This window comes from Corapipo altera, unplaced genomic scaffold (assembly GCF_003945725.1).
Source record: "Corapipo altera isolate COAL_440 unplaced genomic scaffold, ASM394572v1 58, whole genome shotgun sequence".
Lineage (NCBI taxonomy): Eukaryota > Metazoa > Chordata > Aves > Passeriformes > Pipridae > Corapipo > Corapipo altera.
The window spans coordinates 3228684-3254979 of record NW_020884898.1 but is presented as its reverse complement, the minus strand read 5'-3'; the positions used below and the strand labels follow the sequence as shown (position 1 = coordinate 3254979).

At 42.1% G+C, this 26296-nt stretch overlaps 1 protein-coding gene and 1 long non-coding RNA gene across 4 annotated transcripts in view; both read right to left on the bottom strand.

The window, feature by feature from the left end:
- NECTIN3 (nectin cell adhesion molecule 3) overlaps positions 1-26296 on the bottom strand; it is a 118358-nt gene that overhangs the window by 4693 nt on the left and 87369 nt on the right. The window lies entirely within an intron of this gene.
- On the bottom strand, positions 1719-25435 carry LOC113949797. The gene is made up of 7 exons (XR_003528574.1): positions 25135-25435; positions 24962-25042; positions 16199-16274; positions 11399-11575; positions 10928-11029; positions 3208-8465; positions 1719-2947 (listed from the first exon to the last, which is right to left on the bottom strand). It is a non-coding gene; the product is annotated as an uncharacterized LOC113949797 (long non-coding RNA).

Below are 26296 nucleotides of genomic sequence, written 5' to 3'. Positions count from 1 at the left end.
TTCTCACAGTGATGCTAGCTGAGAAAATGCTGTTCTTGGATATCTGCCATGTCCCGTTTCCTCTGCAGAAGCCAAGGAGTTCAAAGGAAGAACATGAGGAGGATGCATGGGAAAATCTGTGGTGATTCCCAGCCCTTCCTCTCACAAAGCACTGCTCTTTGGAACAAGATCTGTGTGCTTGAACGTGGTGTTTCACACACTCCTTCATGCTCATGGCCAGGCAGCAGGATCCCACCCCTCATTACTTCCTCTCTCCTTAGCTGCTGAACTTGGATAGCTTCTGCCTTGGGGGGAGGGTGTCCTCCAGGCAGGCACTTACGTGATGAAAAGCCAGCTCTCACCCAGCCAACTGTTCCTGCTCCTAGGAACTGAGGCTCGCTGTTAGGTAAGGGAAGAGCTTCAGGTGATGCACCCCCCGCCCCGATCCAGAGCAGGGTGGTCCCTGGGCAGCACAATACTGGGCTCTCCCTCCCCTTGGCTTCTTCACCCTGCTCCCTTCCAGATTCCTCGCACCGCATCAGCTCCTCGTAACTCCACGGATGTTCACGGTCACCTGCCCCTCTGAGAAACTGCCCTCAGAAGGGAGATTGTTTTCACTGCACTCTCGATGGGTCCTGAAACTATTGGCAGGGAATCAGCAGGAGAGACAAAGACTGGTGTGGGTAGCAGCCTGGACTTGGGTCAGATTGAGTGTGCAAAGAAAAAAACTAGTATTGAAAACTTTCTACACCTGAGCAAAGAACTGTATTATTCTGAAGGTAAAAATATGTTACTCTGTTTCCCTATTTGTCTCCTCGTTCATTCTAGTGAGATTATTTTGTATATTAAAAAACAAGGCCTTTCTAAATCTTTTACTTTTATTCCTGTAGCTCTTTCCTCCACTGTTCCATTTGCAAAAAAACCTTTGAAACACAGAGAACTTGACACTATCAGATATCTGCCCTCCAAATATCAGAGAAAAAAACCCCAATAGCTTCCACTCCACAAATATTGATATGTCTATATGAAAAAATCTTTCATATGGGCTCTTTTTAGCATAGTGATGCTGGAGACTTGGTCTGACTGACACATCTTGATCGCTATTACCCCCTTCAAGGCCTGTGTGTGCCAGGATGAGATCCCTGCTCCTCTACCTTGTTCAGAAGATTCTGAAATGCTTCTGAGAGCAGAGGATTTGATTTGACTAAATGCACCAGATGCAAGGATTAAGTATGAAATATAAATAGTAAGAATGTGGATCAGATCACATGGAAAAGCAGTCTGTGTGTCAAGATAAAAATATAATTTCTCCTTTGATGCTTTCCTATGTAATTTCTGGGTTTGTATTTTAAATAAATACATTAAAGGAATTTTTAATATTGTGATTGAGCACCTCAACTTTCTGTAAAGTAGGTATTATACCCTTAACAACTAAATATTTAAAAATTCAATTTCAGAAGAAGGAGAGAGATAAATGAACTCCAGGAAGGACTTAGCTGTGCCAAAGCTGCTCTGCTTCTCAACATCTCCCTGGAAAAAATAAGCATTGATCATTATCACCATACTATCCCTCCTAATTTGCTTACTGTTCAAATTTCAGAGTGGGATGCAATTAATTAATATGGGTTTACATGTGCTATGTTTTTAGACCTAGTATCTATTGGCAGCCACTTGACATTAATTATTTGTATTATTGACCTCTTTGCATCATAGAAAGCTCTCTGGAGAAGAGTTTGGGAACGTGCCAGAGGTGGAGAGGCACAGTTGATGAAGGCGGGTAGGGAGATGCTGCAGTTGCACTTGTGCAGACTGGGAGGGCAAGTATTGCAACACTCTGAACTCAGGGTACTTTAGTTATTGCTATTGTTTTCATCAGTGAGGCTCAAAATGGAAGAAAAGCGGCCTCAGTTGTTTTAAATCCTTGCTTCAAAGGCATAGTGTGACCCTATTGAGCTTTGGGATGTGCCTGTGGCACAGAAGACAGTGAGAGACTTTCCTTGCTGCATAGAGATGTGAAAAAGCAGCCCAGGCCACCCCAGCTAGGCACTCATGAGCAGGTGAACTGAAAGTTAGAAAAGTCCCTGAGGTTTCCAGTAGGGATGCATACATACAAAATTAGCAAATAAACAAGTCTTATAATAATCAGAACATTAAACCTCAGAAACAGCATCAGAGAGACAAAGTTCTAGTTGTAGCGACGCAAATCAGATAAATCTGAGCACCACTGCCACAGATGGAGCAGCAAAGCCTCAGTGACAAAAATGGGGCAGGTACCAGTCTGAGGGCAGGTGATCCCCACAGGGATGCTACTGGACAGCAGCCAGGAGAGTAACCTTGACATAACTTGGGTCAGTGTAAGACCTTCAGCTGTCTGAGAAGGCCTCACCCAAAAGCTCATAGTGCAGGGAGGAAGTTAGCAATGATGAAGCTTCCTTAGGCTGACCATCAGCCAGATTAGAAAGCAAGAAAGGGAATATTAAGAGACCTTGAGGGCAGGAGTCAGCTTGAAAAAAAATAAAAAGGTACAAAAATTTGTGACTCTGGAGACAGACATTGAAATAGAAGAGTGGTAGTCAAAACCCAACTGGAAATTCAAAAAGTTGCAGGCCTTTGATAATGTTTGAATGTCTACTGTTGTGATTTACATTGTTGATATTCATCCGGAACACGTATTTCACTGATTGTTTTTCAATTATTTTTTATTAAAAAAAAGTAAATCAAAATACTTGGATCATGATTCTATTTAACCACATAAGTTGTACAAGTCTTTTCCTGAGAAAGTAGGCAAAATAAATGACACACATTGGATAGTAAGGAATGAAGGTATCAAAGAAACAAATTGCCCAGAGAAAATAATTCCTGCTTACCTGTAAGTGTTGAAGTTGGGTGAGCACCCACCCAATGCTCTCATGCTGCAGTGAGCTGAGGCAGGATGCTCACCTCTTTTTTCCTTTGCCTTGTTCAGGCACTAGACCAAAGACAGGAATCAAATAAGAGAAGATTAAAACATTTCCACTCAGAGAAAAGTTCTCCCCTTAATTACATGAGCAATAATAAGAAATTCAGCTTTTTCCTCTCCACATGCATTACACTGTGCAGTAGATTTTAGGGAGGTGCAAACAGAGGAAACTTAATACCAATACAGGATGCTGCTTCCCAGCCAACAGCACATGGGCAGAGAGCCACCACTGGAGGTACCACTGCTCTCCAGGTCAGAGGAAGACACACCTGTGCTTTTCGTATTTATGGCTTCTTCTGTGACTCTGCAGCAGAAAACAGGAAGAGACTGCAGATCATGGAGCTATTTAATGATAAAATACCGTATTAATGACTACCAGAACAGATTGAGAAGCTTCAAGCTTTAACAGCTGGCCCTAATCATTTATCACTTACACCCCAAGAAATGCAGCAGCAGAGCCTTTGTCTCCTTCCCACTAGGTGACTCACTTTTTGGGGTTTTTTCCTTTTCACAATCAGGTGCCAGCTCACTCCTCTTCCTCTCATTTTGCTTTAAGCACACGATGCAACTCCCAGAGGTCTGCTGGTATCCTCTGTACCCCAAACCCAACCTCCAAAGCTCCCTCTCAGACTGAAATGCACGTTTGTCTCTGGCGGCCTTGCTCCGTTTTGCGGCGTGCTTCGATTGCCAGAGCAGCCAGCTGGGGCAGCAAGTTAGAGAAAGATGTCGTTCCCATAGTAACTCATTTTCTCTACCCACTCATTAGATTAACACATTTTAGATCAAAGGTAGACATGAAAATATCTCAGAAATGATAGTCCAAGGCTTTACTTAAATACGAACTAAATCCACTGCACTATCTCAAAAAGCACTGCTTAATATCAGCACATACATCTATAGCTGCCATGCTCATTGTGCTCTCCTACCTCAAAGTTGTCAAAAGCATCATGGATACTTCATTTTGTTGCTAGTTTGCAGGCAATTGTTTAAGTACGCAAACGAACAGGTACTCCCCACTATCAGATCAGAGCTGCAACCAAGCAGAGAAGTTTGCTGTCTCTGTGATCAGCTCTTGGTGCACTCAACATTCAGGTAATGTTTGCAACTCTGCTGCAGAAAAGGTCTGATTCACACTCCCAGTGGCAGCAAATCTCTTATCGGTTTTGCCTGCCCCAAATTCAATTTTGTTACATTTTTAGTAGTCCAGCATGCATTGACTTAGTGGAAGTTCAAGCACAAGGAACAAACTCATGTGCCAACACCATGTGTGCAGAAAATATAAAACGCCTTTGGGCTGCTTCTGCTCCATCATCACACAACAACTCTGCCATGTACCAGAAAGAGCAAAAAAAATCCTGATACTGCATGGACTCTCTGCCACTGAATATTTCCAATAGTACTTTCTCACAAAATAGGCAGGACACAAGGTTATGGGACGAGAAACCCAGAGCTTTATTTAGTGGGTTTTTTTGGGTTTGGATTATTTTTTTTCCCCTGAAGTGCAACTCTACAGATGGAATATGAGCCAGTTCTTTTGATTCCCTTTCTTGTCATTCCTCTCTCCAAACTGATTTTATGGTTCTCAGGGGGTTTTGCCAAATATATATGCATACTTACACAATACCTTCAATGTATGCTGCTTGTACAAACTGCAGTTGGTGTAATGGGTCCTGAACATGCCTGTTATGTTACTGTAATGCAAGCAGTAACCATGAGCTTGCTAAAAACACTGTCTTAACCCTTTGCTGACATCCAAGTAAAGACTACTTAAACCTAACAACATAATTCAGATGCCGATTCACACTGGTATTTTCATGTTAGTGTGCCCTGTCTATTTTTGTCTGAGAAACAGGATTTTCCCAATGACAGCCTGCAGTTTCACCAATCTGTTAGAATCACCAGGAATTGAACTTGGCTCTTTTTTTTTTTCTCTACACCTCACCTTGACAGAAATCTCATTTGTCAGCTGTGCAGCCTTGGTGCTCCAGCTTGCCCCAGCAACATCTCACCTACTTTTTCCTTGGTATAACTCCTCACAAAAGTGCAATTTGCAGGTGACAAAAAATAATTCTCATCTCAGAAAGTTGCCCCAGAGTTCCGTGCGAAAATTCATACAAAAGGTGTGATCTATATTAAGAACTTAGATGAGCCAATGCTGTTCATCATTTCTAACAGCAAAGTCAGTGCAACCCTTTGCCTGGTGAGTTGGGGGCAAATGTTACATGTGTCCCAGTTAAGATCTCTCACATCAGATATTGTAATGCCCTCACCTAATAGCTTCACAGTATTGACTCATTTTAATTGTTCCTTCATTTCCTTTTGTCTCATTTGGCTCTCTAACAGTCCTTCCCTTATCTGCTTTACTCCTATAAAGAAAGGTATCCCCATATTCTTGGAAGACAGCTCACATAGACTCTACAGTGCTGGATGGTGCGTGACTGGGTCTTTGCTTTTGTACTGGGGGCTCTCTGCTGCTTTCTGTCACCTGGGGAGACTGAAATTCAGTCCTAGTTTTCAAGTAAACTGCAGATGAAAGAGACATTGCCTGCTTTGTTGTGCTGTAACCTTAGGATAGAGCTTTAAAATATATATGATTCTGGTCATTAAAAAAACTGCAGCTTTTTCCTGTCAATTATGTTCTCTATACTTTGCGCCTCATTAGAAACACGAGAGGAATCCAGGCACTACAACAGGATAGAAATGCCAGCCAGCAGCCAGTACATTTTGAGCATTAAAATGCACACAGTAAAATGGTAGTTGAATGCAAAGAACAAACAGTTTTTCTCTTAGCTTCTATTATTTTCTGCATTTAAACTATAGTAGTCCGAACAAAATCACAGACTTTTCAAATGATGAAAGGAAGCCCAGTGGTAAAGCTGACCATGAATTTTAAAAACTCCTACTACTTAATAACTGTAGCCCACTGGTTCTTCACAAGGAAATAGGTGCCAGCCATGCCACTACCCAGGCAATAATCATTCTCTGAGACTCATCTCCCTGCTTCTTTTTATTGGCAGAGGAGAACTGGTTAAGCTGCCCTTTTTCTATTGGGAAAAGCTAAACACCCTGCTCTCCCAAGGCAGGCAGGCAGGCAGCTCCTGGTCTGTGTGGCCACACAGGGAGGGAAGGGACACTTCCTGCTTTGAACTAAGTGCTGTTCCCTCAGGAAACAGTTACTGCTGTTCTCAGGGCACAGCAGAGGGGGGTCATACCTTTGATCATCAGATACCAAGGTAACATTGACTGGTTTTCCAGTCTGATATGTTGCTTTCCTCATTTTAAGCGTCCAAAAACAAGAGAAGAAAGACAACTGCTTTCCCCAGAAGAGAAGTCTGAAAGCACTCGTGCTTGTGTGAACTCTTTCTCTTGCTTCTTTTCACAAAAGGAGATGGCCAGCAATTAGAAGGCAGGCAGCGCTTTGGGAATAATTCTGCTATTCTCTCTGTTTTTGGTGTTTCAGAAGTTTCTGCTCAGTTAAATTCCCACAAACAGCAGATGGATGTCCTTTCAAGTCTGCCTCTGGACCAGACTCAGTGTCATTCATGCCTGTGAATAAGAGGTGCTTTCTACTTTGCAGGTAGAAAGCAACATACCACACAGATTTTCAAGGTTAACAGAGCTCTTCAGGGACCCTGAGATTTTACTATAGAAGGTTAAAGTCTGCTACACAGTGTGTTACAGGCTAAGAAGGAGGATAACATTCCCTGGTGTTTCTGAGGCAGTCTTTACTCAAGATATTGCTGGGGCGAGCTGACCCAACCCCAAAAGAGCTCCATCTTTCTCACAACTCCCTATCATTGCAAAGACAGAGAAAACTCCAGCCACCTTCTTTTAAATGTCTCTAGTTCCCTGCCAGCCCAACCTGCTGCAGCATGAACACCTTTCTATCCCCTGAGCCAAGTGATTTTACAGCTGGCTGGCAGGAATGGTGCTGCACTGACCAGGATCTACTGCTTAGGCCCTGGTGTCTGCGCATGCACATGCAAAAAGCTTATTTCAGTGTCTTGTATCCCCAATTTACACTTACTACAGCTTTACTTCAAAGTGCTCTTGGTCCTGTCACAACCTACTCATTTGTATCTCATGTTTAACTGCACAGCTACACAGAGTTCCTAAGCAATAACCAGCATACACCCTTTTTTTTTTGGTGCAATTTTCTTTCTTTAATTTTTTTTTTTAAAGTAGACATTACCCGAGCTGCTCCCAGTAGTTAAACCTGTCTCTGATTAAAATGTCATGCTCTGGTACATACTGTTTGTGTTCAACCCCTGGGATCCATCCACAAAGTCAATCAATACATCATGCAGAACACAGATTACAAGAGGTGCCACCCAGCCACCTTTATGCCTGCAGTTGCTCTCTCTCTCTGGCAGCTCTCCCAGCAGCCCTGCAGACGGCAGACGCAGCACAAGGGAGAGCAAAAGTAGTTTATTGGCAGAGATGCACACTGTAACACAAATTGCAAGGCAGCTGCCTTAACACATCCTGACAAGGAAGCTCCAATTGGGCTTGACACCTACATGATATACAACTCTCCAACTATACAGGTCCTGAGGGAGCGCAGCAGAGGCCTGCTGCCCGGGAGAGATGCAGGTTAACATGCCAGGAGTTAGCCAGTACTGCTGCTCCCTTGTTAATATAAACAGCAGCAACTTGCCTTAAAGAAGGAAGCACAAAGTGACCTTCACTGCCTGGCAGTCAGCAGTCTTAAATCCAGCAACAAACACAACACAATACCTAACACGTCTCAGAATGGTTTTTAAAGAGAGCTAGAACATAATAGCTGCCTCCCCCACTGTATCTCAATTCACCCTTCGACTTTGGCTATTATGTGCTTTCTTGCTAAAGCTTCTGTGGCAATTTCCCCAGCTGCCTGATGCCTGAGGGCTGTGTCAGCTGCACAGTGAGTGCCTCCGAGGCACAGGCACGCTGTGAACTAACACTGCAGGATGGGGCACACAGCAGCCCCCCTCAAACGTACGTGTGCCCACTGCCCAGCTGAATGCATTCGCTTCCCGAGGTTGCCAAGTGCTACTGAGCCAAACAGCTCCTCAAACTGTTACTCTCCTAAAAGAGCAGCCAAGTTCAACGTGAGGGAGCTACCCTGCAGATCAAGCAGAAAGATGCTGGCGACTTCAGCGAGGCAAAGATTATAACAGAGCAGGTGGCACTTGTAGGAGTACGTGCCCAGCTGAAGCAGCCTGCCAGTGTGCAGAGCTGCTCACCAAGCATCTCCACGAAGGAGTGAAGCAATCCTGGATGAATAACCTCCCACCAAACTGTCAGACAGTGATTCACTTTCCTGAAACCAAAAGGCTTTATAAAGGAAGTGCTTGAATTTTAGTTACCTGTTTATTAAAAGCGGTTTGAGTGGTGGTAAGCGATTTCAGGAGGTTTCAGGTGGTTGCAGCACCCAAAGGTGTTCTGGACCTTGGCATTGCTTCCTGCCCCTCTTCTGACATCCAGTATTTCCTCTGTAATGGTTGCCTGTATCCTATCAGCTGGTTTTCATCTTTGTCTCCTAGCACTCATGATGTAAGAAAACATATTCATAGGTTGTGACATTCTTCTCCAAACTGTCAACTGCTGACCCATCCCTGCTCCTCCACAATTTTCTGGATGAGACTGGACTTCTCATAATGACACAAATCAGCTTTATCAGCTGATATCAGTCTTCTCAAGCAATAGATACTGATTTTTTCTTAAGCTGTAAATCTACAATGCCCAATGTGTGACAGTGACATATATTTTAATATTGTGCTAATATTGCACTAACTCTCAGAACTACTCTCCCATCTTGGAGAATGTGCAGTTGGCTGGTGACAAGTGTCACATTAGGAACCTTGACCACTGCAGCAGACTGCAAAGCTCTGCTCTGACCACATCTCCTCAGAGGAGCCTGGCCTTTGTCCACCACAGAAAATCACAGCATCTCCACACTGTGATCCAGCTGACAGAACAGCTTCCTGCAGGGAGATACCTTAATCATGCTTCTCAAGTTCAGCCTGACAGCTGGTAACACACACAGGCCCACTTGGCATTCACCTTCCACTTAGCACCATGAAAAACCTGACGCTTGACACACATGACAGGTACCACCAGCATGAGCCATCAGCTGAACAGTATTTTTATTCCAAGCTACCCAACACACAGTACTTTATGAAAAGTCTCTGATTTAGGTCTATGTACATATGCAGAAAAGTATTTCAGCCAAATACCACATTGGGTTTTTGTTTAGTTTAATTTTGGGTTTTGGATGAATGGACAGAAAAGGGATAGACAGGCTCATGCAAAAAGAATATTAGGAAGCTGTCAGCTTCCCTTCACTATGATTCATGTGGTCCTGAGACACAAGGTAAAATCTTATGTTGAAGAGTAATACAGCAAACCAAGATGTGCTGTACAAAGTCATTTATTTTTGCTCTTCTATTGCTTCTCAAGTGACAGTCACTTAATAAAGAAAAATTTTGGGAGCTCTGTGAACAAATGCACTAAATGTACAATTACATTCATTTTATTTCCAGTCCCATCACATCCATGCCATTGCTCTTAAGGCCTCTCATCACAATGGGACCAAGCATCTTCAGGTACATGCTAATATGTTATCATTGGCTCCCTGATAAATAAATTATGCATAGGAAGGCAGCGTTTGAGTCAGATTCTGTGTTAACAGTCATTCAGCTTCAGAAGAGGAAATTCCATTAACTAAAACATATTTCAAGGTAAAGCTCAGGCTGAAAAAATATAAATTATTTTGATAGTCAGTTGGCCAGGTCTGAAGGAAGGGACCTCTTAATCTTAACAATCTTCTTGTTTATCAGTCACCAGAAAGAATTAATGTGTGACCCAAAAAGCACTTGTTTGGCCTTAACCCCATAGTTTGCCATAGTTAATATTTTGTAACGCATCCTGAAGAGACCACCTGGGGTATCTGGGATACATACTTTGAAAGAAGAAACTCCCTGCAGCCTCATTACATGTTTTAAATCCTGATTTTCAATTGAGAACATTTAAACGGGGTGTTACTTAGCTGAAAGAGTAAATTTAATTCAGCTACTGAAGACTTATGTCCTTAGAATTTTGAAGTTCTCCACTATATTATGAAACATCCAAATAAATCACGGTGGAGAACATATTGTTGTTGTTTGGGAGTTTTTTCCCTCCAAAATGTGCAAACACAAACACCAAACATCCCCTTGCCCCACAACGAAAGACAAAGAGGAACAAAACGCCTGACTTTGCCCCTGTGGAAATGGAGGAGAGCCCAGCTGTGCTCCACATGGGGAGCTGCATGTCAGCTGCATGGCTGGGAGGCTGCGCATCTTTGTGTCACACCTTGCTCTGCCCTGGGCCTTCTGGGTGGCCAGGGACACACACTTGTCACTCAATTTTACAGAATGGCATGGGAGTCAATGTCCCTTACCAGACAAGCAACTTTTGATCAGTTCACAAAGAGCCTCTGTTTCAGCACATGTAAAACAAGAGTTCATATTGCTGCTGGGTTGGTAGGCCCTGTGAGGCCATACTCTTCAAAAAGCCTGAAGTGCTTCCTTTCTAACACAGGAAAAGCCCTGCTTCAGCAGGATTTGCCTTTTCAGGGCCAGCACGCTGTGCTCAATAAGCCCAGCTGCCACCTACCACTGCTTGAGAGCAGGGCTAAGCCTGTGCTTTCTCCTGTGCCTGGACTTGCCTTCTGCTAGGGAATACAGGGAAAGTTGCAATCTCGGGCTGACGCTGAAAGGTTACGGAGTTGTCATTGCTCCAAACCAACTCTTGCCCCATCTGCTTCCCTAGCATCTGTTCCCATAGCAGTTCCTGACTCCCCCCAGTGAAGGAAATTGGTCTGCTGCACACTGTTGGTATGGAAAGGATAGGAAAGGAGGAAGCAAAACTGGCACTGTACCAAGCTCGTAAGTATTGTCAGGCCTGCTGAACAAATCTGTTCTGCACAGGGCACAAATCACCGGCAATGATGAAATTTTTACCTACCTCAGAGATCCCTATGGAAGTGCCAAGCACGAGTTTCACTTTTCTGCTTCCTGGACAGACAGGGTAGCAGTGATACGCAACTGCACTGGGAGGAATAGTCACCTAAAGTCATTTGTGAATACAGTGAGATGTGACTTACTAAAGAGCCTGAGACATTTTGGTTAGATCTAATAACCTCACACCTTAACAGATGCCATAAGTATTTCTATAGGGAAAAAGAGCAGAAATGTAGGGATGTACATGAACAGCAATAAAGGGCAGGGAAATGCAGGAAGAAGCAACTAATTGATATTAAGGAAATATAGAATAATTTGAAATACAAAATTAAACAATTTGATTGCAGTCAGGAGCCAGTTCATGTTTTAAAAACGTATGTGAACTTACAAATGCAGACATAGATAATAGTGTCAAGATTGCACAATAAAAATGACAAGAAAGGGCAAAACAAAACCAAGGTTCGATTTTGCTCACCAGAGCAAATATAGTGTCCTGGCACTCAGTAGCAAACTATGGTGATTGGGCTCCTAGTTGATGCTTTTGTGATGCCAGGGGATCAACTGTGATGTTCTGAGCACTAGGCAGCAGCAGCAGACAGCTCAAACATCTGAACAAACCCTTCTTTCTTCCAAGTCTGCTAAAGATCTGGACCTGTAATACCCCAAATTGTCATTAAATAATTTAGTCTTTCCTTTCAATTCTCAACCACGAAAACAGGCACCACATTTAATTAGTGTCTCAATTATCATTTAAATGTTTGCTCATCAAGTTCAATAAAGATCAAGCGGCTGAATTTTGAGACAAGTGGCTGTGTCATCAGTGATCTCCCAAGGGGTGACTTATTTAAAGGTTAGAAATTCGTGCAAAGAGTTCTAAAAAAGCATTTAATCAGTATAAATTCTTTTGGCTGCAGACCCTACCCCTGTGAGTAAGTGTCCAGTTCATCTGACCCTAATGGATTAGGATGTATTTCATGTGTCACAGGAACAGACTGGTCCTAAGCTGCACTGACAAGCTTCTGAGAGGTCATATCTCTCTAAAAATATTTTCTATCAAGCAATTATACTGTAGAAAATTAGCAAGTGATTCACTGAAATAACCTAACTACACCAGCTGCTGAAATAAAGAGATAGAAAGGTGCGCAGCTGCAACTTCAAGGAGGTGTTCTAGTGGCTAGAAATCTGCTTCTCAAAAGAAAGAGTCTTAGATTTGCTTGATCTCCTTCCAACCACCAATCATCAGCCTATTCCATGAAATATTTGTCTCTAATCACTGGAAGGAAAGGAAGACAGCAATGAAAAATCCCCAAACATATCACACCTTTTTGAATGAAGATGCATCATCTTTGCTTTTATCTCTGGGCTGCCTACAAAGTCTGGTACTTGCAGAAATGTACAAATTTTCCTTCAGCTTAGGCATTTGCAGCAGCATCGGAGATGAAGAGAGCAGAGTTCCTGAATTTCACAAGAGTTCTTGAATTTCACAAGCAAGATACATAAGGAATTCTTACTGCAAAGCAGGCACATTATTTGTAAACCAAGTGTTTCTCTTTTTCAAAATCCTGCTGGCCTCTAGTTGCCCCAGGCATTCCTTCAGAGCTCCAGCTAAAGACAGGACTTCCCAAGCTACCTCTTATCTTATTCTAACCTACTGCTTTCCAAGGCAGAGTATCAGCTGTTAAGCAGACCCTTATTACCCTACTGTTGGCTAAATCAAGAGGCACATCAACAAAGCAGTCATACAAGTAGACAGTCTTGATTAGTGCCTCAGGAGCCTCATATTTAATGTTTGTTACTCAGTGATTTGCAAGGTATATATTACCTCAGGTTTCAAATCAGTGGTAAAATGGCAGAAACATTCAGCAAGCTGAATCAGGAAACATCCATTGCTAGAAACTCACAAACAGCCCCCCATCAACATCTATGTTGATGTATGCCAGCAAGTAGACCAGTTCTGAATTTATCCGTTTTCTCATAACACCTTGTGTTATCTAAGTAGGGTATTTTTGTTTTGGAGTTTTTGTCCAAAGCCAAAAATCAGAGGTCATATGGCATTTATAGCCAAATGTCTCAGAGAAATCCAAGCAAACCGTAACAATTCAATTTTTTTTTTTTGTTCATCAAATATGTAATCTTACAAAGCAAAAAAAACTAATTTCACCAAGGCCATCAATGCATGATTCAGATTTATTACAGGAGTTTTAGTCCAAGCCTTGTGGACAGAGTTCTAAATCAACTGTTTCATTAAACTATTCAGCTGATGAACTAGCCAATCCCCAGTTCCTACTCACCATTTCACATTTATTTACTACCACAAGTTTTACCTGTTTTCAGCAGAGATTGTCTGCAACCAATTATATTTATTGCAAGCTTCTGTCACAGGCTTTTTCCTCAGAATTTTGCCAATTACAAAAGAGGCTTAAAGATCAGCAAACTCCAAATTAATATGGCTAAGATTACAATTTGTGCTAATGACATTGAACTAAAACAGCTTGGCACCAACTGCAACGATGATATGACATAGGGATACACAAATAATTGGTTTCTCAGATTGGTTGTTAACTTAACAAAATATATTTTTCCCCTAATTAGAAGGTTTGCACCTTTATCTTTAAAAACCCCAATGAATTAAGACAAGTAAGTTAGTTTTGCTGGTGATGAAATAAACTGCTGTTTCCATGTTGATGATTTTAACCCATACAATGCAATTGAAATGCCACAAGCATTATTCACCAAAGAAAGGACAGTTTTGTTACCCCAGTGCTTTGTTGCATTGTCTGCTCTAATTTCTAGGACACTTCAGGATCAGTAACCTCTGAACCAGATGAAGGACTGTAAGGTGCTGGGCTATGGCACACCTCCAGCTCAGGCAATTACCAGCTGGCATAGGTGTGTACAGGGGAGGAGAGAAAGATTTTCCAAGGTGAAAAGCAGCACATCAAGGATTTTACAAACTTCTCACAGAGAAGTCTGCACCTCTAACTCTTTTATTTGGTGTTGGTTTGTTCAGTGATTTAAGAGTTATAGATCCATGAGTCAGTTCCCAAACATTTCAGGTCGAGGTTATCATTGAATCATAGCCTTTGTGAAATGCCCTGTCTCACTTTTCATGCAGTTTTTTTCTTTCCTACTATTGTTTGTATTGTTGCCTGAGCACTGCAAGCAAGCCTCTTAATACAAGAACAGTGTAACTTTCCCACCTCTCACTGCATAGAAATAATTTTGCCTTCCTTCGTCCCCACACCCGATACATTAACATAGAGCTCATTCAAGACTGACAGCTTCTCATTTCTAAGCAGGAAGTACTGCAGAGATGGTGGAAGTGTACAGTGCTGTAGCTAGGAGAGAAGAAATACAGGCAGTACAAGCTAACCCCTGCTAGACAAATATTTGGTCATCACAATCCCTAATGTTGTCTTAGATGGCGTTTGAAAATTAAATAAAATAATTGTGGGAAGAAAACGGGGTGACACATTCTTCCCATCTTCCCCGTGCTACAGTTTACCCCTCAGCCTACCGCTTAAAAATGTTCTTACCTAAGCAGAAATGCCACAAAGAAACTTCCCTAAGCCAAAACCAATCTGCAGCCTGAGGTAGGGCAGAAAGGGAGAACCCTGGTTGGGTGCAGCCTGGCTCCCGTGCCTCCTGAAAAGGTCTGTGCACAGGGTGCTTTTGCTTTTCATCTGGGTAATTAAGCCTGTTACCTCCTAGTAATAATGCAGGAGTAGGTATGCAGACTATCCAACACTTCTTTAGGAAGAGAACAGGCTTATCTCTGCTGCATTTGCTCTAAGGGCAGGCTACACAGTTTCGGTTGTAGCCAGGAATAGGTATTTCCATCTCATCCTGGCATCCCCAGTGAGGCATTTTTATTATCACAGTTCAGGGTTCAAGCCTTAAACATACCTTCCAGAAGGAAGATAATAAACAGTGCAACATCCACATCTTCAACACTCTGTAATTCAACTGCTGTATGAATATGTGTGTTTGAACCCACCACTCACTGAGTTCCTATGAGACTGCCAACACAGCGTACAGACATTTTGGGATAACAGGTATTAAGCTCCCAAAGGAAAAGGTAAAGTGCAGACATGCCAGCCCACCTGTTCATTCAAAACTGCTTTAGAACAGAAAGCTAACTGCCACAAAAATCTCACTCTAAATCAGGAGAAAAATAATTATTAGACACACATATTAAGGGTGAATACTAATCTCTTGCTGAATGCATCCTTCCTGTCACTGTTGTTCTGCAGTACTGAAATTTCTTTGGCCCTCTCTTTTTTATAGGTGCATGTCTTACTGATGAAGACCTCTAAGACCAGCACATTTCCTTCAGTAGAGCTCAAAATATTTGATCAAACGAGACTGGTTTCAATATTCTTATTTTATGTGTAAGAAAACAGAGGCAGAAGGAAGTGATCTCTCAGCAAATCAGCAGCAAACTAGAAAGAGGGCTCAGGGTCACTCAGCTCTGCCTCAGCACTTCAAGGAGGCCAACCCAGCACTGCCTCAGCCCCCAGGCTGGTAAAAGCCACTTCTGTCTGTCTGTCCATCCATCTGCCCCGGGGCATCTGCTGGGCAGGGACCATGGGCTACAGTGGAGTCTCTTTAAAGGCTCCCACCAACCTTACCTATCAGCAGCAGCCCACAGTTGAAAAAGCCAAATATTAGTCCTTGGAAGCAATATCTTTTAAAGGGTAGAGACAACAGATGTCCATGTGTTACAGTTCTAATATAAATATCAAGTCCATTGCTTCTGTTGCCAGGCATTCTGGTTGTGACTTCAGTTTTCCCACAAAGAGAGTGCAGAAGCAAAGCACAGATGGGGAAATATTAGCTAAACCACCAAAAAAAAAGATATTGCTATTTTTCTGCAAAAGGAAACAACATTTTTAGAAAACACAAATGTAGTTCCAAGCTAAGTGGTTAATATTTTTTTAAAATTCAAATGGAGTGGCAGATCAAATTTGTAATTAGGATTTTAAAGGATGCAAAATCAAGACAGCAATCCTTCTGGCTTCTGCTATGGTAATTGCTTTTAGAAAAATCAATATATATTTTTATATTCATGAAATCTGAGGTAAATCCTAGAATAGGGGTTGAATCTGTTCCTGCTTCTCTAGAAAAATTTATCACATGGAGGAAACGCTCTGATGAAATTTAAAAATAAAAAAAATATTGATTTTTTTTAACCCCTTCCAAGAAATGACAACTATTTTCCAAAAGCACTCAAGAGGAAAAATATTATTTTTTTGGGTACTTTTTTTAAACTGACCTTTTTTTTTTTTCATGAGGGTAAGTTTTCTCAAATTTTCAGTCTTCAAGATGATCTATGCGCTGTTAGAAGTCTTCTGAAAATATACATAGTTACGTAGAAAATTTTAAAGGTGCACCCCACAGTGTTAGTGAGAATAAAAATCTTCTCTAGTCTGAGGAAAAACATTGGATGGTCATACCCAAAGAGTAAACCATAGGAGTGACTGAGAGACACATTCTAAAGGAAAAAAATGGGGCAAGGATCAACACGTTGGCAAAGCAGCAGCTTTGATAAGTATAATCAAGACAGCTATTTTTTACATGCTACTTATTTGCAGCCTCCAGACCTTCATGTTCTGCTGCTTATACATGGAAAAAGTATATTTTACAGTTTCTGTTACCCTATGGCCTTCACCTCACAGGACAACAAATTCCCAGCAAAATAAAGGAATTTTGAAGTTACAAGACTGTAGCCTCAAAAAATGAGTGGAATCAGCAAACCCAGAAATCAAATAAATGGCTAGCAGTGTAAGTAGAAAAAGAAAATTAAAAGTTAGGACCTAAAAAGGAAAATTAGCCTCAGCAGATATGTCCAAATATGGAAGAACTTTGTCAGTATTTGTCAACAGGAGGCAGTGAGTGCAAACTGGAATACAGGAGATTACACTCGAACAGAAAAAATAAAATTGCTTTACAGTGAGTCAAACACTGGAACATGTTGCCCAGAGGAGTTGTGGAGTCTCCCTCCTTGGAGTCCCAGTCCTGGACAACCTTCTCTAGCTGACCCTGCCTGAGCAGGGGAGGGGACTAAATGGTCTCCAGAGGAACTTTCCGACCTTAACCTTTCTCTGTGTGAATTTGTTTATTGGGTAAAATCATATCCCTGAGGCAGCCCTGTTGCAGGCTGCCTGCCTTAGTCCAGTGACTCTGGTCCAAACAATAGACACCTACTGCTTCCAAAGCTCATTTGAACCGCACTGACTCCACCTCATCCCTTGAGAAAGCAGCAAAAGAAAGTAACTTTTTTCTCTCAGATTGTTTAGTAAGGTCCTAGGCTGACTGCCAAACTCTTTAATTTCTTTTCAGAAAGTGAATCAAACAGATTTGTAACTCTAACCCTTCCCAAGTCTGGGGCAACAAGCTGTCATCAATGTGACGAGTAGGTTTACGTCACTGGTCACTAAGTCTTTGTCCACTCTGTGAGATTGCTCAGAAGGTGATTTAGTATAACAAAACACAACTATGTTAAAGGCTTTTCACATCACTCTTTAAAAACTCAGCTGGGGCTAAAATAGATCACAGGAGTCAAGCAGTAGTTACTGTCTTTTTCTGCTGAGTTGAGCTAGTTTTGGATCACTGACCAACTTATCATGTTTTGCTTTCACAACAACAACAAAAAAAAGAAACAAACGAAATGAAAGGAATCAGTCTACAGGTGAAGATAGATCCCGTAAGCTAAGTTTGTTTGACTGCCAAAGATCAGACACTTGCAGCACATTTTATATGTAGATTTGCTTCAAAACCTGCCCTCTATCTCAACATGTGTCTGATAACCTAGAGAAATCAACTGATAACTTTGACTGTCTCAGTGAGGAAAAACCCAATGAAAAGAAAACAAAATGTACCTCTTCTAATAATTAAATATCAAAGCCTACAAAGTCACACAAGTTGTCTCTTGTCAGATGTCCAGCAGAGAAAATTTTACTTCTTTTTCTGAAGCATAGTTTAATGAATGTGATTTCAAAATATATACTAATGCTCTTATTGCAAGTTTATTTCCCACTATGAATCACCAGCAGAAAGGCAGCTTGAGAGATTTTAAGGGTAGGAGCTGAAGGCAATGACAGCCCAGCGTGTACTTGCGAATGGGAGGAGTAGAAATCAAAGCCTTTGCCCTCTGCTTCATGGCTTGATTGACCTGGCAATTACACAGGCCATTGCCCTGAGCTGCTGCAAACTTTCTTCCACAGTATTGAATCTTATTTTCTAAGGGTTTACATTCCTGATCAGACTTTTTTTTTTCAATAAGCACCTCTTTTCATCAAGCAATGGCTGACATATAAAGAGTGGGGTAGAAGCAAGGAAAGAAAAATTATGTAGGAGCAAATTATAAGTGTCCAAGAGCAAATTGACAGTGTTTTTTCAAGTGGAAGAAAATCATATTAAACACTTACTGTGTTCCAGAACATCACAGGGTGACACATTGCTGTGTTTTATCAAGGTATTGCATCCTTTTTCAAACCAAACCCATTGACTTTCCATTGTTCACAGACTCAACAGCCACATGAAGGCCATCAGTTTGGATTTAAAAGCCAGTAAATCATTTCTGCTCGCTCTGTACATAGTCTGGTCTTGCCCTTTAAGCTACAACTTCTGTACAGAAATTGGAGGTCACATATTCAAATGACTGTGCTGCAAATGAAAAAAAGATACACAGCTGCTTTAGCAGCCCAGGTATTGAAAATGAGGAGTATAGAAATATATTTTTATTCCACTTGTGTTGCTAAGGGAAAAAAATGTTTCTGAGATTCTCCAGTAAGATTTTGCTACAAAAATATTCCAACATTCTGCAACTTGACTACAAAGGAGCACACATTTATTAGTCAATCATACTCCTTCACAGCCAAAATGAGTGCCAAAGACTGATGTGCTTATCAACAAATGAAACAACAGCAGCACCAAGAATAGATAACTTTCATCCTCCCTTGTGGTCCATTTTGAAGTAATTAGACGCTAATGCTTTCTAATGGTACCCACAATCTGTTTGCTGCTCTTGCATGCTTTGACAGCTTGGGATAGGCAGAGCTGAATTTTTTCCTCATTGAGTGAATAAGGAACGTTTTAACTTCTATGAATGAGATGCAAACTTATTTTAAAGAATAGAGAAGAATTCAAATTCTGCTCACAGGCAGTAGAAAAATTACATACTGTACTTTTCCAGTTCCACTGAGAAGTGAGGAAAGATGCTTCTCCTTTCTAACAAAGTGAAGGAAATTGCTTTGGGCAGGCCACTGGCTAGACCAGGGCTCTCTGTGTCCTGATTAACCACTGGCTGCATCAGTCTGGACATAATTTTAGAGGCCAGAGTCAGGGGTGTGAGGGTGTCCTGCTGCCAGGTGCTGACAAGGTGCCAGGCAGCCTCTCCAGCCTCCAGTGGCCACAGGACTCACAGCACTGGTGAGGGCAGGGAAGGGCTTAACTGCAGATAGGGCTTAACTTATAGACCCTTATGTCTCTCCTCTCGATATTTGGTCTACTGATAACCATCACACAAGGTAAGCAAGAAGGGCAGGAATGGGGACCAGTTGTCATCCTTGTTTAAAACAAAACCACAACACACATGTCCCAAGCCAGTCCCAAAACAGTACCTACTGATTCAAAGGTTGTGACAGTCAGCCCATGCCCAAGAAGGCTGTAGACTGGTAGGGACATAAGGATAAGCATGCAGCTCCTGAGAGCTCCAGAGACCCCCTGACCTATAGCTTCAGTCCCTCTGCCACAGCTACCCTCATGCCCAGCCATGACTGCAGCAGCAGCTGTCTGGCACAGCAGCATCAGTCAGCAGCATCAGGCACAAACCTCTCCTTGTACTTTTTTATTCATAACTATGTCCTCGAGTTGGCTTCTTGAAATCACTTGGGTGTTACTCACCATCAGGTGAAAAGCAGAGGAAGAGCTACCCTCAGAAAAATGGAAGACAACGTACTAGGCAGTTGTTGGTCACATTTACCACTAAAAGACTGACCACCTTTTAATTCTTCCCGACACAAGGGAGGGGCAATCCTGAGTCTGAGTGGCAATGACAAGCATTAATTTCTGTGACCACCTGCCTTTTCTCCCTACCCTGGCTCCCCGCTCCCTCCAGCCCACCTCTATCTTCAGGCCCAAGGACACCCTTTTGGCTTGGCCAAGCCCCTGGCGCCCTGCTGTCCCAGCCAGGCTCCCTGGGCATCACCTTGGGGCTCCTGATAGAGCCCACTGCTGCCCCCAGCTCAGGACTCCCCTCACACTCGGGCAGCCCTGCTCCTCCTGCACCCTCGGAGCAAGGTCACCACTGCTTTCCCTGCCACTGCACCAGGAGCAGACCATCAGTGGAAGGGAGACAGCTGCTGTTACACGTACTGCTTTGAGAAGCCCACCCCTTCCGCTAGTAGGATCATCCCACCTCAGTGTGGATGAGTTATTCATCTACTGAAATGGGCAGCCTACCCGTGGAAAAATACTTTTTGCTTTGCTGTTGCATGAGCCACCACTGATACAGCTCTCAGCACAGGGCTTTGTTCTACTTCCAAAATATTCCCATCTGCCTGTCATTTCACGCTCTCCTGCCTTCACCTTCCTCATCCTCCCTGTTATTTCTTTTGCATTTGACACCTTGTCTTCTTCCTCTACAAAGAAGCACAGCCAAATTGCATAAGCCTGTTGCATAAATCCCAATTGCAAACCCCAAGATGCCTGTCATGATGCCTTGTTTCTGGTATTCTCTTCCCTCAACACCCCTCCATCCGCCCCCGACCCCCTGATGTTCTCTAGCTCTCTAAATCTTCAAACGAGAGCTATCTTACTATCAGTTTTCCCCTGATGTAATGCCAAAGGCCAACTACCTTGCCAGGTTATTAATGGCAATTATTACAATTACAAATTCAAGAAGAATTATTTTGCAACTAAATTAAACATCTAAAGTAAGGGCAAGTACATGTGACGAATACCCAAGAGCTGTCAAATCTCTGCAATTAGTATCTGTTCAGAGCAAAAGGAAAAGCCTCTGAAGCAGCACTGAATTACAGATCTTTGTGTTCTTTTATTACAATTTTTCATTGTGGAATCGGAGAGAATACATATCACACAAGAATGACCAGTTCCAAGGCTCCTGTGCGCATTCACTACATAAAATCTGAAACTTCAAAAAACTTACTGAATGTTTACCAACCCCACTAGAAAACAACAGTCTTCATTTCCATTTTGGTCAATTTGTGTAAAAAATCAAAGCAATAAAAACAAACAACTCTGCTGCAATCAAACCTATTTTATTTTTTCCATTGTCTGTTCCCTTCACCATGCTTAAAGCAGAAACAAAAGGCTTTCAGCCAGGGCTTCAGTATGCATGCCCAATCATGAAAGACAAATACTTCTTTTATCAGCAATGTATTGATGAGTAGACAAAGCTACTAAGATGGAGGTAAAGCAGTGCATCCATCAGAACTGCATTACAGCCTCTAAACTGGCCAGGCAGTGGGATCAAAAGAAGAAACAGACATGACTCTCCATTTAAAGACATTTGTTCAAAGCCACACTTTCTCCTTCCTCCACAGAGGACTTTGTAAAAATGTTTCAGAGGCTGCTGAAGATGCAGCATGACAAACAAACTGAGTAACAAGAAAGCTCCATGAGCGAAGTCATTCATGCTAAGCAACCTTTACTTCCCTGTTTGACAGCTAAGGATGTGGAGCTGCACCAGATGGGATAGAAATTTCCCCCCTGGGATCAGAGACATTTGTTCATCAGACATTTGTGCCAGCACGGAGGAAGCTGTGCCAGGAGAAGACATCACGAGCATTTGATTCTAGCTGCATAGCTTGTCTCTAGTGCAGGCAGCATTTCTTTACCCTCCTGTAAGTGCTGTTTCAGCAGCGCTGTAAGAACTTGCAAATTAGACAAATAGTTCCTCCTAAAAGTTGTCTTAATTTTCACCTACATCTTTCTGAGCTGGAATCTCAAGCAGTGAAAGAACTTTTAAGGGTGGTAGCTGGGAGCTCAGTTTTTAAGTGTCATCCTTTTTATTGACCTTTCTATACAAACAGTGGAATCATAGAATATCTCAGGTTGGGAGAGACCCATAAAGACCACTGAATCCAAGTACATTTGATATATCCATTGGACAGATTCAGGTCAATCAGGTGATTGGAATACAAAGAACTAGGCATACAACAAAATAAACCATCTAAATGATTTTCAGTCTGCAGGGAATACCTCTGGCTAGACAGAGTTGGCTGGAGTTGGGAAACTCACATGGCAGGAAGAAAATAAACAAGTGTATTCAATTAAGAGCAATCCTAAAAGCATAGCTTTTATAATTAAGGTATTATAAAGGAAACCCAAATTCTTCAGAGATATAAGAAATACTTAGAATTCCAATGTTGTTTGTCTGCCAGTCAATTCTCAGTAGAGAATTTTCCTGTCAGCCAAGTTTAAAGGCCTGGGCTCCAGACAAATTGACTGCTCATAAAAAGAAAATCCATTACATCAGAACTTTTCGCTGTATGCTGAGTTTTGACAGGCTGGAGAATGATGTCCCCCACAGAGTCAAACCATGTGTAAGAACAAAGCCCATATGGCTGTGTTGCATTGTTCTTCTTTCTCTCATCTCTCTCAACAGATAATTTCCGAGTTTAAATTTGCTAAGATCCCTAAACAGAAAGAAATCCAGCAAAAATTGGCATCTCCAGCCTTACTGAAGTTCCTCAAAGAGCAAATTGATACTTGGATTCAAAAGACTTCTTTCAGGTCATAGCTTTTTAAGGAAAACATGGCTTTCTGCAAAAATTACTGTACTCCATCTCGTACTTTTCACCTGCTCATTATTCAGGCTGTAGGCTTGTTAGCACGAGGACTTCCTACAGGCTTTTATAGCCTGCTAAAACTCCCAATATGCATTATGGCCTTCACACATTAGAGCTGCACAATACTATTAATAACAGAAAATGGAAGGGAAATTTACTGAAAAATTACTATAATTGAATACACACAATCCACTAACAATGTTTTAAGAGAAAAGTACATTACATATAAGAAAGAAATATCATTTTGTGTTATGAGAAGGGACTGAAGTCAGCAAGGCAGAGATAACACCACCTATTAATTATATCTATTCCAGACAGACTCCTTCCTGGCTTGTTTTTAAGTTTCATTAATGTGGACTCCACAGCTATGCCACTGTATGCCACTTTCACTGAGGCTTTGCTGCCTTTATAATTAGCAAGCTTTACCAAAGTCCTGAACCTCCTGTGTTGCAGTATATGCTGTGCACCAAGGACACGAAGGAAAAAAGTAAAATTCCTTTATATGGCAATATCCTTTCAGGTATTTGAAGGCTACTATTACACGGATCTCTCTGATTGATCTTTCTCTTTCTGAAAGTGTGATGTTCAGATCTGTATATAGCACTTATGTTGCAGAGTAAGTTGAGATATGAGCTAACAGCAAACATCCTTATAGATAATACTTCCAGTTACACTATTGACTATTACATCTTTGTTGCAATTAGTGCAAGCGAAAACACAACAGATCTGTGTAGCTGGAAATCAGATCCTGTGGTATAAATTAAATTTAAAAGCTCTTAGCCTCACATTTTAAAAGGACTCTCAGTATTACAGCAAGATAATTCATTAATGCTATCTCTTCATGTTGGAGAGAGATAACTTCCAACAGTAAAGACTTCCCAAATTTTTTGCCAATGATTGTCACACTGTTGGGATGGAATTATAAGATGTACATCTGATTTTTTTATACTGTGTTCAGCAACTATTATGAAAGGAAAATCCATGTCTTCAAGGATGTTTCTGATCAAACACATCCCCAGAGGTCTCCAAGAATCACAACTATTGCTTATTTGGCATCTTCACCTTCAGAAAATGAGGTGGGATAGAGAAGCAGCCACAGAGCTGTTAAGCTAAGTGGATTCTCTTACAACACCACAACACAGTATTAGCAGGAGGTACAGCAATTGAACGGTGGATAACCAAACTACCCAGGTATCACAGACCAGAAAGAATGAATCACAAAAAATGGACACAGAGCAAAACAGATCCAGGTTCTCAGCAAAAGACCAGGAAGTATAAAAAATATCAAAACTACTTCTATAAAGAACAATGAAAGTATTTCTGTTAATCTATTCCCAACCACCAAGCCCCTAGTTACAGCTTTCTCAGGTTTCTTGGAGAATTGGCTACTGAAATCAAACAGATGACACAGTTTCACACTGATTACAGTGGCACAGTGTGCCAGTTTCCCTCTGTCCCTTCACTGACGTGCCCAGGAACTGTCATCTCTTGGAATTTAAAGCCAAGGGTCACCCACATAGTGGAATGCACTTCATGTCTTTCAAAACATCATTAGGACATAATCACTCATCATTTCCAAATAAATCAATCATACCTCCAAGGCTGAAGTCTTAATGCTATACTTTATGCCTAACCACCTCCCTCTAAAATAGACTGTCTCTCCAAGAAACTGTCTGCGGGAGGAATATATATCTATGTCAGACCAGCTTCCAAGTAGCACTGAGTTCATTAATTCCTGTTAAATTTTCCTTTATATTTTTCATAAGTGTTTCTCCACTCCTTGCCTTTGCTCAGATTCTCTAGACAGATTACCATGACCCAAAGCTCTACCATATAACCCCCGGAACCATTATGAGAATATGTATTGACTTTTCACTTTGGAGCAGAGGCATGGTTTTTTGTTTCTTGTTTTTTATGTTTGTTTCCATCATTCATCTCATCTGGGAACAGAAGAATAATTTAATGTCTACATACAAATTCTAAAAAATCTGTGAATAATTCATGCACTGGAGGAAACCAAATTACCACCCACCTGCACCTGTGGATGTCAAGGGATTAATAATCATTAATAAGCTCCACTTTCTCTTAAACTGCATCAAATAATACATTGATCAGCGTCACTGTCAAGTTTGGAAAGCAAAACAGATGCATCACTGGAAGGCAAATGTTCTTTTCTAGATTAAAGAAAATTCATGAGAAGGGCACACTGTGGATCTCCTCACCCCAGACTTTGAGGTCAGCAACTCATTTCACAGGAGAAGAGCAGCATGCACTTATCTCACAGCTTCAACCTGGGAGTCCATCTTTGCATTAGGGGAAAAAGCCAAACAGATGAAAAATACAACTCCCATGTCATGGAGTGTAAAAGGAAATCAGCATTTTCTTTTTTTGTTACCAGTCAGTGAAACAAGTCTGTCTGACCCCCTTCCACACACACTGAGCTGTTCAGCTCGAGGAAGTACCAGTTCCTGCTGCTAGATCAGACCAATTTCCTCCTGTCTGTTTTGTAGGCAAAGAGAAAAAATTTATATCCTAGCAGCCCTCCTGCTCCAAGAATGGAGCCTGAAGTGTTGTCTCCATTGTGACAGCGGAGTTCAGGTCTCTCCAGGAAACAGGGTGCCTGGTGCTATATGATGCAGAGCTCTGTCACAGCACAAGGGTCTTTGCCAGGTTTTTATGCTAACCACTGTGAATTCTCTAAGTGTCAGCAACGCAAATGGTATATTTGATCCAGAGTTACTCCCTTTTGGAGATTCAGCACACCAGGATGCCCCCATCCCTCATCCTGAGAGAAGTTATGCTCCTGGGGTATCCCTGCCCTTCCCTCAGGCTTAGGGGCTGCACTGCAGCCAGGAGGGTCTCTCAGCCCTGTATACCCACCAGCTCCCCAAAGAGACACGGCCAGCTGAGGACTTGGAGCTTCTGCACCAGTCCCTCCTCCTCCATCCCATCCTTGCCCTGTTAAGGGCTCTTGGCTGCACATGTCACCATGGGACAGGCCCAGGGACACTGTCTGGAGCACCTCCTGCCCTGGGCTCAGCCTGCCACACCTCCTGAAGAGGAGGCACTGAGGGTGCCCTCCGGGTCAGTCCCAGCTGCACATGGTGTGTGTCCAAGGGCAGCACTTGGGCACTTCAGGCCCTGACCAGTGTTCTGCTCAAGCAGTGACCACTGATACCCCGAGCATGAGCCTCCCAGATCAGCACCAAATTTACCCTTTCCACTTACCCCAAATATGTTGTCCACAGTCTTCAGCTGCTTATATTTGCCTTGTTTGGGTTTTGTTGGCTTTTTTTGTTTGTGGTTTTTTTTTCGTTCTGGTTTGGCTTTTTTGGGGTTGGGAGGAGGGAGGAGGGAGGAGGGAGGTGTGTTATGGGGGTTTGGGGCTTGTTATTTTTAGGTTTCTACCCTATGGATAAAATATCCCCCAAATTCAAAATGAGATATTGATAATATAAGGAATAATTAGTTTCCAAAAATTTGCAAGGTAAACAAGGAACATTTCACTCCCCATGGCCTTAAGTAACAACCCTCAGTTTCCATTAAGTGTCTCAGTG